The 14,035-nt window shown below is 39.5% G+C and overlaps 1 long non-coding RNA gene across 1 annotated transcript; it reads right to left on the minus strand.

Moving 5' to 3' along the window:
* Positions 1 to 1,541: 1,541 nt before the first annotated feature.
* Positions 1,542 to 2,221, minus strand: LOC308403202. Its single transcript, XR_013972882.1, has 2 exons — positions 1,946 to 2,221; positions 1,542 to 1,693 (listed from the first exon to the last, which is right to left on the minus strand). It is a non-coding gene; the product is annotated as an uncharacterized lncRNA (long non-coding RNA).
* Between the last annotated feature and the right edge of the window lie 11,814 nt (positions 2,222 to 14,035).

The raw sequence follows: 14,035 nt of genomic DNA on the forward strand, positions 1-14,035 counted from the left end.
GAATCACCAGAGAGCTGGGTGGCTATCAGAAGGAAATCGAATGCAGGGGAAGGTATGGTTTTTCTGTTTATTTACTTATTTGATAGCGTTTTGTTCTACATTTTTTTCCAATATATTTGTTTATTAGTAGCATGGATGAATTTGTAATCACAGAACATCCACGCTTTCAGTGAGCTTCAATCTGAGCCCTGTGGCGCTTCAAACATATAATTCACATTTACTGAATCCCAGCAATCCTGGCTACTATAATGGGTTTGCATTTAAAATAGTAAGTTGATCAAAATTTAAAATGAAGGAAGCAAAATGTACACTAAACATTCAAAGTTTAATGATATTGCTGTTCTGAAACAGAAAGATTAATGGTGACTTCCTGGGGGAACCAGAGTTAGCTTTTACACTTACAGGATGACTTATCAACCCTAAATAATCTTTTTTTTTTCTTTTTGTGTTTTTATTCTTCCAGTATCGCATGAAGAAATTGCTTTTTCACACAATTTCTACATCTTCCGGTGCACAGCTGTGACGGTTGGGTTGGCTCTGCAGCTGCTGGTGTTGGGACTACTTCAGTGGAAGCTGCAACTGGGTATATAATGTTGTGCTTGACAGTAAATTTTACAATCTGTAACGTATTCCCTAATTGGTTTCTTTTACCCTCAAGTATTTTAATGACTAAAACTAATTTATTTATTTTTAATTTTAATTTATCCACTTTTGTTTATAATATTATACTGTTCTAAGCAATATATAGCCAACATTTCTCCAACCATCTACAGCATGTAAACATATAATGCCCACTTTCTTTCTTCCTCCAGTGCTCAGTGTGCTCTTGCTTCTGACCTCACATTTTCAGTGAAATTGTGCCTTGAGAAGTGGTAAGTACTCATTGCTGCACTTACAAAAAAAAAAAATATATATATATGCAGTTTACAAATTACATTGTTCTCGACTTGGTAAATGTTAAGAGGTAAATTAATTTTCATCAACATCTATTGATATTGGTGAATTTTATCTCTTTCAGTTGATGCTGTGATCCAAGAGTCCTGCTCATAATGTGATAGAGGAATAAGCTGCAATAATAACACATTGTCCACCAGCCTCCTGCCAGTGTTCCATAAGAAGTGGTATAATATTCACGTGACCCTACAAGTGCATATGATAATTGGGCCAGACAATTCAGAGAAAGCTGGCTATCAGAGTTGAGACATAGAATTGCTTCCTTATGATTTATACTTATACAGACACAGTTAAAAATAAGATATGGGTTTAACCCTGTTGAATTACTTGCTGCACTTCTATTTAACTTTAAAATAACTTTAAAATGCTGACTTAGAAGACTGGCTTTTTCCTCCAAAGGGAAATAAGTGCACTGTGGGAAATTCATGTTGTCAATACGTGGCTACATGTACTTTCTGGTGCCTTTGCTTCACAGAGAGGCTCGTCTCCTTTTAAAGGTTGTTCTTTTTTTTTTTTTTTTTTTTTCTTAAATGACATCAGAAACAGCAGTATGCGACATTACGTGATGGCAGAGCTTCAGTTCATCCTTTGTCATTTTTTTTTTTTTTTTAATAAATAGGACAGGGGGAATGAATGAGAGAGAGAGGGGGAGAGAAAGAAAGAAAACCAAAGGGGAGAAGAGACGGTGAGAAGGGGGGGGAAGAGAGAGAAAAAAAAAAAAAAAAAACTCCTGGGTCACCTGTATGGAGAAAAAAAACAAAAAAAAAACAAACAAACAAAAACAAACAGAGGAGACAGCAAACAACAAAGAGCAACATAATAATAGAGAAAACAAAGCACCATCACAATAAACTAGCTAGTCATAGATATCAGTATTTACTAAGTAATAAACGATATTGTGCAGCACGCAAGATAGGCAGCGCACAGTGTGCTTTGAGGCAGCAGCCAAGAAAGCTTTAGTCCGCGTCTGTGAATACCCATGTGTGCATACCTGTGTGGATCAGCATGCTTGCATTCCAAAGGTTTCTCCATGTAATGATCTGCTAGGGAGTGTGGGGGGGCCACAGCCCCGTCCTCCAGGGTGTGAAGCGGGTATGGAGGAGATCAAAACTCCAGACATCCAGAGGCCCCCAGAACACAAGAGACCATGGAAGACCAACAGAGGGGCAGCCGCGCCACTGTCCCAGTAAGAGCTGAGGAGAGTCCCAGATGAGGGCTCGCCCAGCAGCCGCGGAGCAGAAGTCAGGGGGAGTTGCAGTGACGCGCCCGTGAGCTCCGCCGGCCCCCAGCTGCGCCTGAGTGACCGAGCCCTAGGCCGAGAGGCCGAGGGCACCCCACCTCCAAAGGGGCCCGAGCGAGCCCCAGGCCCCAGGCCCCGACAAGCGGCCGCCAAGGAGTGAGCCGGTGTGCACCCGGACGCCCACCCCCAGACACAAAGAACCATCAACACACCGACACCTGAGGGAGTCCGCCACCGGCAGGGGAAGTGGTGGTGGGTGGAGATAGGCCTCCAAACCTTGGAGGGCCTGAGGTGTCCCCAGAGAGGTGGCGTCTGATACCCAACCTGACATATAGACACAGACATACAGGCACACACAGACACAAACATCCATTCCCACCCTCATGCTCTCATATGCACTCACTCCACACTCAACCAACGTGGAGACATACATAAAGAGACGCTGTACACACAACCACACTCCCCAAGCGTACTCTACAAACCGGGTCTAGGTACCCTTGCCCCTGGAGGGGGGAATTGCACCCAGACCCAGGTGGTGTTACCCTTTTCCCTGCGGTGGGGAGAGGCAGACCACCCCGACTCCGCAGCAGCAGGGAGGCCCCACACCCCAGACCGCAGTCGGACGGCCAACTCCTCCTACTAGCCCTCCCGCTCCAGCAGGCCGCAGAGAATGGGGGTGGGAGAAGACTCCAAACCTCCCTCCACCCGCTCATTGTAGTGTTGATGCATATGTGTTCTAAGGTGCAATTAAAACCCAGGAGGGCATGGAGCTACCTGCCAAGGAGCAGCAGGTAAGCGCATAGTCCCTCCTGCTAACCCTCAATGACTAAGTGTATTTAAAATTGAGAGGTGGGCAACGACGTCAGGGGTGAGGTATACACCCTGATGGTGATTTGGACTCCGTGATTGTGCCCACCCCCAAGATCCTATATGTATGTGTAATGAGAGTGTGAATAATGTGAATGTCTAAGTTGTGGGATAAAATTGAGGCAGAGGCAGCCAGAAGGGGACAGGGGGGGGGGGGGGGGGGTAGCCTCCTCTGCACCCTGGTGACATACCCCCACTCCAAGGCCCTGCATGTGTGGGTGGTTGTGGAGGAGCGGGAAGAGGGAGGCAGCTGGAGATGGGGAGGGAAGGAAGGGAGGGGCAGGTAACCCCTCCCTGGGGCCAGCTCCCCCGCTGACCCCAGTAGGCACTCCCACCCTCCGCGACCCGCCAGGGAAGGGGGGCCCTTTTAAAGGTTGTTCTAACTATTGTAATGATGGCTCTGCTCTTGCAGCTGCTGGTGAAGGATGCCTTTACTGTCAGCCAGCAAGACAAGGATTAAATGTGTCTTTAAACATAGGTGTACTGAAAACTTTCACAAACAAGTAACCTGTGAGGTATTTGTCATCTATCATTATATTATTAAATGTATATTTATCTTTTTGCAGTCAGGTGAAAGTAGAATCATTCTAACTGTCAAACATCTAAAATATATTTTTCAATATGCTTTTTTCTCTTTTTATTTGAAACATGTAGTTGAGGTTTGGGGCTGTGGTTGTAGTTTCTCATGATGTCTTGACCCTTGAGGTTAAAACAAAACATAGGTGTGATAATGTATCGACATGCTGTGTCTCCACATTTATTTTTGCAAAGGCTGTTGCCAAAAATTAAAAACCACCATTTCTAGACACATGTGTATTTTTAAGGGCCTGGACGGGGTTTTGTCAGCAGTCTTTTTACAGGTTCTACTACATGCAGTTCAGTAAGGCCCAAGTATCTGAAAGAAGGACACAGTTTAAGTGAATAAGAACATGCTTTCACAAAAAAGCTTTTTAAAATGTTTTTCTTTCTTTTTTTTTTGCACAAAAAGCTGGATTTAAACCTAAAAAAATAATTTTATGACTATACTATACTCTCCACAAAGGGAATGATCAACAGTAGGTGAAACCAATGAGACTCAGACAAATGAATTTGTAAAATCAATAGCAAAATAATCTCCAAAAAGTTGATTCTGTTCATCTAGACGTAGCGTTTTGTGGGAGAAACGTTTTGTCACTCATCCAAGTGACTTCTTCAGTCTCAGCTGACTGCAGGTTTCCCCAAATCTTATAAACAGTACATTTGCATAATGACTGAAACCAGCCCACTGAAGGAACAATGGGCTGGGAGGTCATGGTCATGAGAATTTGCATAATTAAGATTAAGGAACTGACCTCCCTTCAGTAAACGTAAACTCTCGACCGTCTCACACTTCTGTTTAATCAGTTTTCTGTTTGACGTTTATTCAGCTGTGTGAAAACCCCGGAGGAACCCTCCCGAGGGATTAATAAAGTTAAATTTAATTTAATCTAATCTAATAACTTTAATCTCAGCCAAACCGATTTACTCACGAACAAACAAAACACTGAAAAAGCCAAACAATAACATTTTTAAGTTATCAAAGTGACTTGTACATCATGTTTAACCTGAGTGGTGAAAGACCGCGGGGGTTTGAAGACGATGTGTCGGTCGGCTCAGATATTTGAAGTTTACACAGCTATTCTCACCTGAAAATATGTTAAAAGTTTTTTTGCGACCCAGAAAGAGAAAAAAGAGTAATATTAAAACTAAGTCGCTGCCGCCATTGTTGGAGACTGGAATTGGCTGGGCTGCTCTATGAATTCTGTGATATGGTTTTTCAACTTTGTTGTCCGGGTGGAAAATCTGGAGTAAGGTGGGATTCTCCCGGAAAAATCGGGAGGGTTGGCATGTTTGGTTGTGGCAACATCACTAACCTCGTCAAACACCTCAGAGTAAATCATATCACAGAATATGAGGCGTATGTTGAGGCGAACTGAAGAGGAGGCGAGGGACAGGTGCAGCTAGGGCGAGACAGACGTCTCTCACAGTCCTTTAGTGCTGCAGGCAGGCAAGGTGTTCAAATAGCACAACTTTAGTTTTTTTATTTCTATATAATGAACCCTGCATTATTAAGTGATAAGAACAAGTAATCTGATGTCCTGTAATTATTATGACGCTATAATTTGAGATACATTAAATAAAATCCGTTTTTGTACAAAGTATCGGTATCGGATCAGTATCGTCGATACCACCCTGAATATTACTTGGTATCGGATCGGAAAGGAAATCAGTGGTATCGCACATCACTACTGTGAAACGCTTGAGCCGCTCTGCCCGCCACAGTTTCAAACTGGTCATGTGACTGCATGGCCACATCTGATTGGTAAAAAAGTTACCGGAAACTCCACTGGTGGCATGTTATCTAATGTGTTAAACTAATTATTTTTTTAAAAAGTAACGAGTCGAATTTTGCGAATGTAGCAGAGTAAAAGTACCGTTTCTTCTTCACAAATGTACTCAAGTAAAAGTAAAAAGTATCGTGCAAAAAAGATACTTTAAAAGTAATTTTTTTTCAAAAACTTACTCAAGTAAATGTAATGGAGTAAATGTAACTCCTTACTACCCACCTCTGAGTCTCTGTGCCCTTAGGAGGCTATTCACGCTGGCATGAGCTAATAACAGGACTCAGCCAAAGTCAGAGACAGCATCCACCTCAAAAATCAGTCTAGAGTGTGCAGATGAGTCTTGTGGCTCACACTGCAACACCAATCATCTATTCAAGTGACAGCAGACACACTTAGTAAAGGCAAAAGACAAACTGGTCTGAGACAAGCTGCATCCAGAAATAGACGTTCCCTCACCTGAATGCCTCACTTTTCCCAATGGACCCAAGGCATGAACCGGATATTCTAACTTGGACCAACCCACTAAAAAACGACAAAACGGCCAGGGGGGTACAAACCACACCTGCTCAAGGAGGGACCTAACCAGAAACCAGCTAACCCCAGCCACCAAGGTCCCACATCTTAACCTGCCCAGAAGAGGCCATCCAGCCCACCAGGGAAAAGCATCTCATCCAAAAGATATGGATTTTCACTAAATTCATATGTTAGACAATTTAAAAGAATAGCAATGAAGTTATGCATTGTGTTTAGCAACTAATTTGTCATTTGCCATTTTAGTAGGAGCCCTGTACACAAATGAATCTAGTATGATTGTGTGTGCCGAACATGCCCTGTAGAGGTCACTGGCTCACTTTGTATATCTAAATATTTGTAACAGTGGCGGTCATTAGACTGCTTTGTTCTCATTGCTCCCCGTGTGTGTTGTTATTAAAATAAAATTCCTGATTTAACCTTTTTTTTTTCTTAGATTAAATGTTAGTCATTGTTCCTGACCAACAACCAAGTGACATGAGATAATATGCAACAACAGGTTTAAATTTGCACTGGGGAGCTCCAGAATCATCATGCTTTAGTTGGTTTTTAGTACTTAATCTAGGAGGTTCCCATGAGGTATCTTGTAAAGGTCTTTTTTGGGCAGATCAGTTGTCTGTATGGGGTCATAATACCAGACAAGACCTCATGCTAGAGTAGAAAGTTGACACCTCTATACTTCAGCAGTGAGCCAAACAGGAAGAGGTTGTTAGTTATATTAAACTGCATATCGGTTTGGTGATCTGTCAGCAAGACAACATGGAGGTTACATGTTTCTGCATTAGACTGTGTGAGTACTGAGTTTGTTACACATCTGAGGTGTTGCTGCTGCTTTTTATCTAGCAGTTGTAATAATTTGTAGCTCAATGCATTAGTATTAAACTTTCGCCAGAAGAGTATCAGCACTATTGATTCTACAAATATCAGAATCTCCAACTGTGAGCGTAACTTCCATTTTTCTTTAAAACATATTCAGTATTTTGATGATTTTGGTGATGAGCCTTGTGCAATGCTGTTTTCTGGCCAAACACAAAGCATAGCAGGATTACATGCAAAGTCTAATAAGAAGAAATACAAATTCATTCAATGACCACATTAGGCTGTGAAGTTTTACAGACATGAATGCTGCTCAAACCCTTTGCAGAGTTTCCAAACCACACAGCGTCTCTATATTCATATTTATGTAACTCGCTTATTCTTTTTTAAATCTTAGTGTTTCAGCCTGACAAACTATCTGCAGTACAACCACAACACTTCTCGAACTGTGTGAAAAGAGGCTGTGAATTTGTTTTTGTGAGGTTTATTTAATGACTACTAAGGTCATGATTTTTTTTATCCAAGGGAGCATTGAACATATACTAATTTACATGAAAGAACAGGATTAAAAAAAGATTCAGTACAGGTTAGCAATCTAAGCAGAGATGACTACACCACTTTCTCTTCGACCATCTCCAGTTTCTAAGCCAGCTGAGAAACATGATCTCGCCGGCAAATTCTGGGTCTGCTTCTGTCTTCAGGACATGCCTGAAACACTTAATTTAGGAGGTTCCCATGAGGTGTCCTTTCAGATGTCCTGATATGTTCAGCTTAATATATATTGTTCTCTCTTAAATACCGTATACTTAAAGCAGAAATATATTTATTAAGTTGGAAGCTGATGGACAAGTCACAGTGATCCAGTCAAATCTGATATATTATTATAATATTATTTATTTTTTGGACATTTTGGGAAGGGTAGGTTTATAAACAAGTTCACTGACAACATATTACCATCAAGACTATGGTATATAATTCACATTATTTTGTCATAGCCTTTAATTTTGCATTCAGCAACATTCCCTCCAAAGTCTAACAAAGCCATAAGATCACCTGTGGGTCAAGTTGAGTTATATTTTATTTAAATGTGTCTTTTATTCACTTATCTTTTAAATTTTCACATGTTATTTGTTTCTTCAGTGATAAATACCTGGCTGCTGCTGGTGATACAAATTTGGGATAGTTGTGATGCTCAAACAAGTACGTGAAAGTTAATTTGATTCCTTTGCACAATTTAGTAACTTTCTGATTAATGTCAGTCAGGGTTCTATGTTTGATTTGTTAATTGTCACTTGACATATTTTAATGGTCCTGTCTTTCTCTTTGTCAATAGATTCAGCTTTTCCTCATGTTGTTCCAAACACTTCTCAGCACTATGAATACAGCACAGTGTCTTTTGACTGTAAGGAGTTTGATGTGTCTCTTGGATGGAAACTAATGAGGAAAGCAACAGATGTTGATACAGCGTGTGGGACTAGCTGGGGAGTTTTCAGTGGGTCCATTTGCATCTTCAGAAATGTTTATATCGAAGACAGCGGACAGTACTGGTGTGAGAGCGGAGATGGAAAGAAAAGCAACCCTGTAAACATCACCATTTCACGTAAGTTTATTGTATCTGTGTTCACTGACATTTATGTTTATGTTGGTAAAGAAATCTGTGGTGAATTGCATATTAAAATGTGTTTTATGAGCTAAAGTACACCACCATACTGAGGGCTTGTTGAGAAATCAGCTAAATATTCTGATAATTATATATCTGCTAAGTGTTGGCCTGTGCAAGTGAAAAAAAGAAAGAAAATTAGAGTTCAACAGGAGTGTCACAGAAAAAAAATGATAACATACTGGACATCAAAGTGCTCAAATCCTATGAGAAACAGGTTTCAAACACATGATTTTCATTTGTGCTGAGCTATAAACGTCTAATTATACCATATATTATAATTATAACAGCTGGTCCTGTGATCCTGGAAAGCCCTTTAATTCCTGCGGTGGAGGGAAACACTGTGAGTCTGCGCTGTAAAAACAGCACAGATTTCACCAAAACCTCCACTTCCATATCCTTCTATAAAAATGGTATCTTCATCAAGAGCATCTCCACCAGCACTTTGATCATCCGCAATATCAACAAGTCTCATGAAGGACTCTACAAGTGCAGCATCTCAGGAGCTGGAGAATCACCTGAGAGCTGGCTGGCTGTCAGAAGCAGAGACAGCACAGGTGAGAGCCCACATTACTGGTATACATAAGTGTGTGTGTGTGTGTGTGTGTGTGTGTGTGTGTGTGTGTGTGTGTGTGTGTGTGTGTGTGTGTGTGTGTGTGTGTGTGTGTGTGTGTGGTGTAATGTATTTTGAGATGTGTTTCAGGTCACATACTTTTCAGGCTGTCAGAGGCCTACACTTCATATAAAATATGGACATATATTAATCCCCCACTAAACGTTGGAACTCAGTTTGGTAGACAAAGAGACAAATAATTACTTCTTCAAAATGAGAGACAAAAGCTTCCAACCAACATTGGAGGGTTTGTTTCTGTAAAGACACTGCAAAACTGCAAAAAACCAAGAACAGGCATTTTGGGAAAAAAATCTTAGTGCCTTATATTACATGACATACTCTAATGCTTTAGTAAATCAAACTGTACCTAATATATCCACTAGAAAAGACTAGACAATAGCTAGCATTTATTCAGAATAAATGCATTAATAATAAATATTATTAGAAATTCACTAAGAACTCATTGCATGTGCTAATGTAATTAGAATTGGCAGTGTGATCATATGATAGCATCGTATCATACCCAGTATAAACTGAAATGTTTTCACTCGCCTGGAATATTTGACCCTTTTATTGCTTTAACCCCTGGAGGGTCTTAGAAAAATGCATACACTATCGGTCTTAGAGCCACAAATCGACCCAAGACTCTCCAGGGGTTAATAAAGAAACTCATTGTCAGTATAACTGGGCTTGTATCACCTGCCTGTACAGTGGATGCATGTATTTGAAAGTATGACAGAGCATCATTTGTCCTCTGGACAGAGAGTTTTATATTGTCAAATCAAATCAAATCAAATCTTTTTGACAAGAACAAATAATAATTGGTTATTTAAACCCAAATTTTACTTTTTGTATATATTAAGTAAGGATGTTTTTTGTTGTGTTTTGTTTTTTTTACAGACAATGAGATGGTGACTCTCCTTTGTTATGATCAACTTCCTGTTTTTCTCTACTTCCTGCTAAGAACTGTTGGCACCATTTTATGGGTCACTCTGCTGCTGGTGGTGTTAAGAAAACGTCAGCCTTGGAATGACCATGCTATATAGAAAATGTGCACAATTGTAAGCAACAAAATTGTAAAAATGAATATATATATATGAATATATATGAATACATATATATTATAATATATATATATATATATTATCTCATTCACTGCCAGCCATTTTCAAATCAGGTAACTCCCCACTGCCAGGGTTTTTGAGCATTTTTACTCATTTTTGAAGAGCCACAGAAAACTGTGTGTTATGATCATATAAACGCTGAACCTACCAAAATGAAGAACAGACTCTCTTCTTTCATCCAAAAAAAAAAAGCTTGTTTCTACCATTTTCCATTCTTTAGTAATCAGCTGTAGAAGAGAGGTGGGTTCCACCAAAAATGCCTGTTTTGACCAAAAAAAGGGAGAAAACGAGCTTTTTGTGAAAAATACATTTCAAGCAGAAAAGTGCCTTTGACACTAATATTTCTTGCTTTGTGACACCTCTAACATATAAAATAGTTTTTCACTTCTATAAAACAGAAATAACACTGAGAAAGGTTATGTTTTATCAAAACAATTTATTTACAAATATATGAAAAAATAAAATGTACATAGTGAAACATTTATTCACAATGAATAATTCACTTTTGTGTGGTAATCATTATAACACTTTCCGGGATGCAAGGGCACACAACAAGACTTGCACCACATTTTTGTCTCACTGCGCAATCCCTTACGTGCGCAAACCCTGCACCTCCTTGCAGGTCTACTTTTACTGCTGGTGGGCTTCAGTTTTTCAAGTTGGTGCCTGCCTAGGTCACCGTCTAGCCTGCTATCAGGGTCGGTGTTGTAAGGTGCCCTTGGGGTTTTTCTGCCTTTCCAGTCACCTTCCCCTTCAAATCCCACACCTGCCCCCTCCCTCTCCTCCTCCTCAGCCGTAATTGACGTCTATAGACGTCAATGGCAGTGAATGAGTTTTAATAGAAGCCTTTGAAAATTATATCTATGGATAAGTGACAAATAAAAGCCAATCTCTAGTTTTGCAACAGAGACATGAGGCATTGTTATTACTACATGTTACTTTAATTCAAATTCAAATGCAATTTAGACAGACTGCTCTGTTTACCACAGAGCAGTCACCCGAGACTGCAAGACCATACTGACCAGCCTGTGCACCGCCTGGATTGACTGCAAGAAAGCCTATGACTCGATGCCCCACACTTGGATCCTAGATCAACAGGACTAAGAGCCATCAGGAACTCTGTGGGGATGTGGGGAACAACACTAGAGGCCATCTTCAAGCGAATAGCATGTTGCCATCAAGTGCAGGATCTACCAAGGAGATGCTCTGTCCTCACGCAAGGAGCAAGAGGAGGCGCATTCATGGAAGGGTAAAGACCGTCTGCAGGGGCGAGAGGGGCGAGAGGATAATTTTTTGAATAGATATGTAGATATAGACAGATATTTTTTTATCACCAGCTAACCTGTTTAGATATTTTGATATTTTGTCATGGACCTGTTTGAAACAAAACAAAACAAAGAAAACAAAAAACACACATTATCTGTCTAGTATAACTATGTATTTTGGGCATAGAAGTAGATCAGTCGTGTATATTAATTATTTTACGTGGCACAATCTCATGAGTTTAAATGTCTTTTAATCTTCTCAGTGTTTAAGTCTGTGATACAACCACAGTGTCTCCAAAGTTCTGCAAAGAGCTCAGTGTACCGGTACACTGAGCTCTTTGCAAGTTTGCAGAGAGCTCAGTGAAAGACTACTGTGGTCATGAAAGGAAGAACAAATAAATTATTCAGTTACTTCTTTCTGACTTTTTTATTAAAAATTTTTTATCATGTATATTAAAGGCCATGTGTGATGTCATTTGGACTAGAAGCGGATGTAAGATGGACTCTGCTAAATCTATGTTTCTTAATTGTATTATTATATATTATATTATTAAAAACCCCATAAAAATTCTAGATCCAGTTTATGCGTCATATACCTTGAGCTGAATTTAATTTGAATGTCGTGTGTAGGTTTCAGAAATGCCCAATGGTTGATGGAATGTGTTAATGGGATTGCAGTGTATAAAAACAGTGTGTTATCATTTTGATAGTGACAGTAACACACATTATGAATCTGCACAGAAACAATATCCCCTGATTTATTGACTGATCTTTTTTTTAGATAGCTCTAAAAATGTAATTTACATTTTTTGAATGTAGTGTATTTTGTTAGATTATTGGTGTTTATCATTGGTATTTAACTAACGTTCCTCTCTAACACTGAAATTCTATTTAAGACTTCTTTAGACACAATATATTATTGTTTGAGCATGAGGAACTGAAAGTAAAGATTTGTAGGGTTTTTTTGTTTGTTTTTGTTTGATCCTGTTTGGTTTTAAGAACTGAAATTTCTTTGGCTCTCTAAGTGGTTTCTGTATTTAACGTACTTCCTGAAATCCTGGTTTTTGAGGCTTCATGTGCTGTGATACTCATCACTAAACAATAGCGGACATAAAGCCAGTATATATTTATTTTTATTGTTAATGAATCATTTTAATTTTATACCACTAACAAGAATTGCCAAATAAACAAATATTACAACTTGTATCTGGTGGGTCTTAGACATCTGGCACAAGACTCTTCTCGGCTCTTGTTAGCTAGCCTCTAGCAGGATTGGCTGTCCATTTCCTCTAGTTCTTTGGGGCTCTTGTCCATTGGCTTTGAGAGCTCTGTCTTCCTCCTTCCTCTTAGGTGGACACAGGTTTGTCATTGAGATGTGTGGCCTTGTGTCCTGGAGAGCAATGGAAGATCCTGGGTCTTCATCATTGCTGCATCTTCTTACCCTCAAATGTGTTTCGTGGAAAAGACATTTGTAACTTTATTCTACAGTGTATCTCTCTGTGTCTTTTTTTCTCTTTTCTCTCCCTTCAGGCCCCACTCAGTCACAGCAGATGTTTTTTCCTCCCTATTGCTGCCAAGTTCTTGAACATAATGAGTTTTCTGATTGTTGGGGTTTTCTGTGTATTAAAATACAGTCTTTTGCTTAAAATATAAAGCACCTCGAGGGGGCTATATATTTTCAAATTGACCTCACGTATGGCTGCAACAAAACAAGAAACACATATTAATAAGTTGATTAAAAGAATAAAAGCAAATGCTTATTATCTGCAAATGCTCACTGGAGCAGATATTTTTGGTGGTTTAGTATACAAGTATGTGTTTTTTATTTTCATTTCACACACCTCAGAGGAGATGAGAGATGAGATAGTGTGGTTTCAAATGAACTTTAATTACCGGTACTTTAAACATGCAATTGAGTTAAAAATGACCCAGTTTCTGTTTCTAGTAATGAAATGTGCCCCTTCTAAACATAGTGTCCTGCATAGACACACCAAAGATGATAGGCAGAGGTTTCACTGTTAGACTTAAATAAACTGCTTACTCTTAAATCAACAGTCATTACGTGACTTACCAGACAGACCACATCTGCTTTTATTAAGCTACACACACCTCTTGTACTTTTGTTTTGTTCCACTCAGCTGTTTTTTTAAGGTGTCATGATGACTTCTCACTAATAAGGTGCATAATCAGAACTTTAGAGATGCCAGTGGGTGACTGAAGATATCCAGTTACAAGGATATCATTTTTACAAAGTATGACTTTGTAAAAACAAAAACCAAAACAAAAAAACTGTTTATCTTCCCTACCAATAGTAAGGACAACATTCTACAATATTCAATCAGACATCTACTGGATTGGAAGGAAGATTCCTCTTCACATTTTTTGTACTAAAACATTGAGTCATCTTTTCTTCAGTAATCTATAGAACACACAGGAAATAAACCTTCTTCACAGGGAGCAGGAAGTGAAATATAACAAGCACCTGAAAAAAGATCACACCGACCACTGCAGGGTTTGAATTAAATCGTGCAATTCACTGCAGCTTTTCTTTGAGTGTTGTTTTCACAAACCATATATGTTTTCAATTTGTACTGGGAGGCCG

The sequence above is a fragment of the Rhamphochromis sp. 'chilingali' genome, assembly GCF_963969265.1.
Source record: "Rhamphochromis sp. 'chilingali' genome assembly, chromosome: 1".
In the NCBI taxonomy this organism is placed as follows: Eukaryota; Metazoa; Chordata; class Actinopteri; order Cichliformes; family Cichlidae; genus Rhamphochromis; species Rhamphochromis sp. 'chilingali'.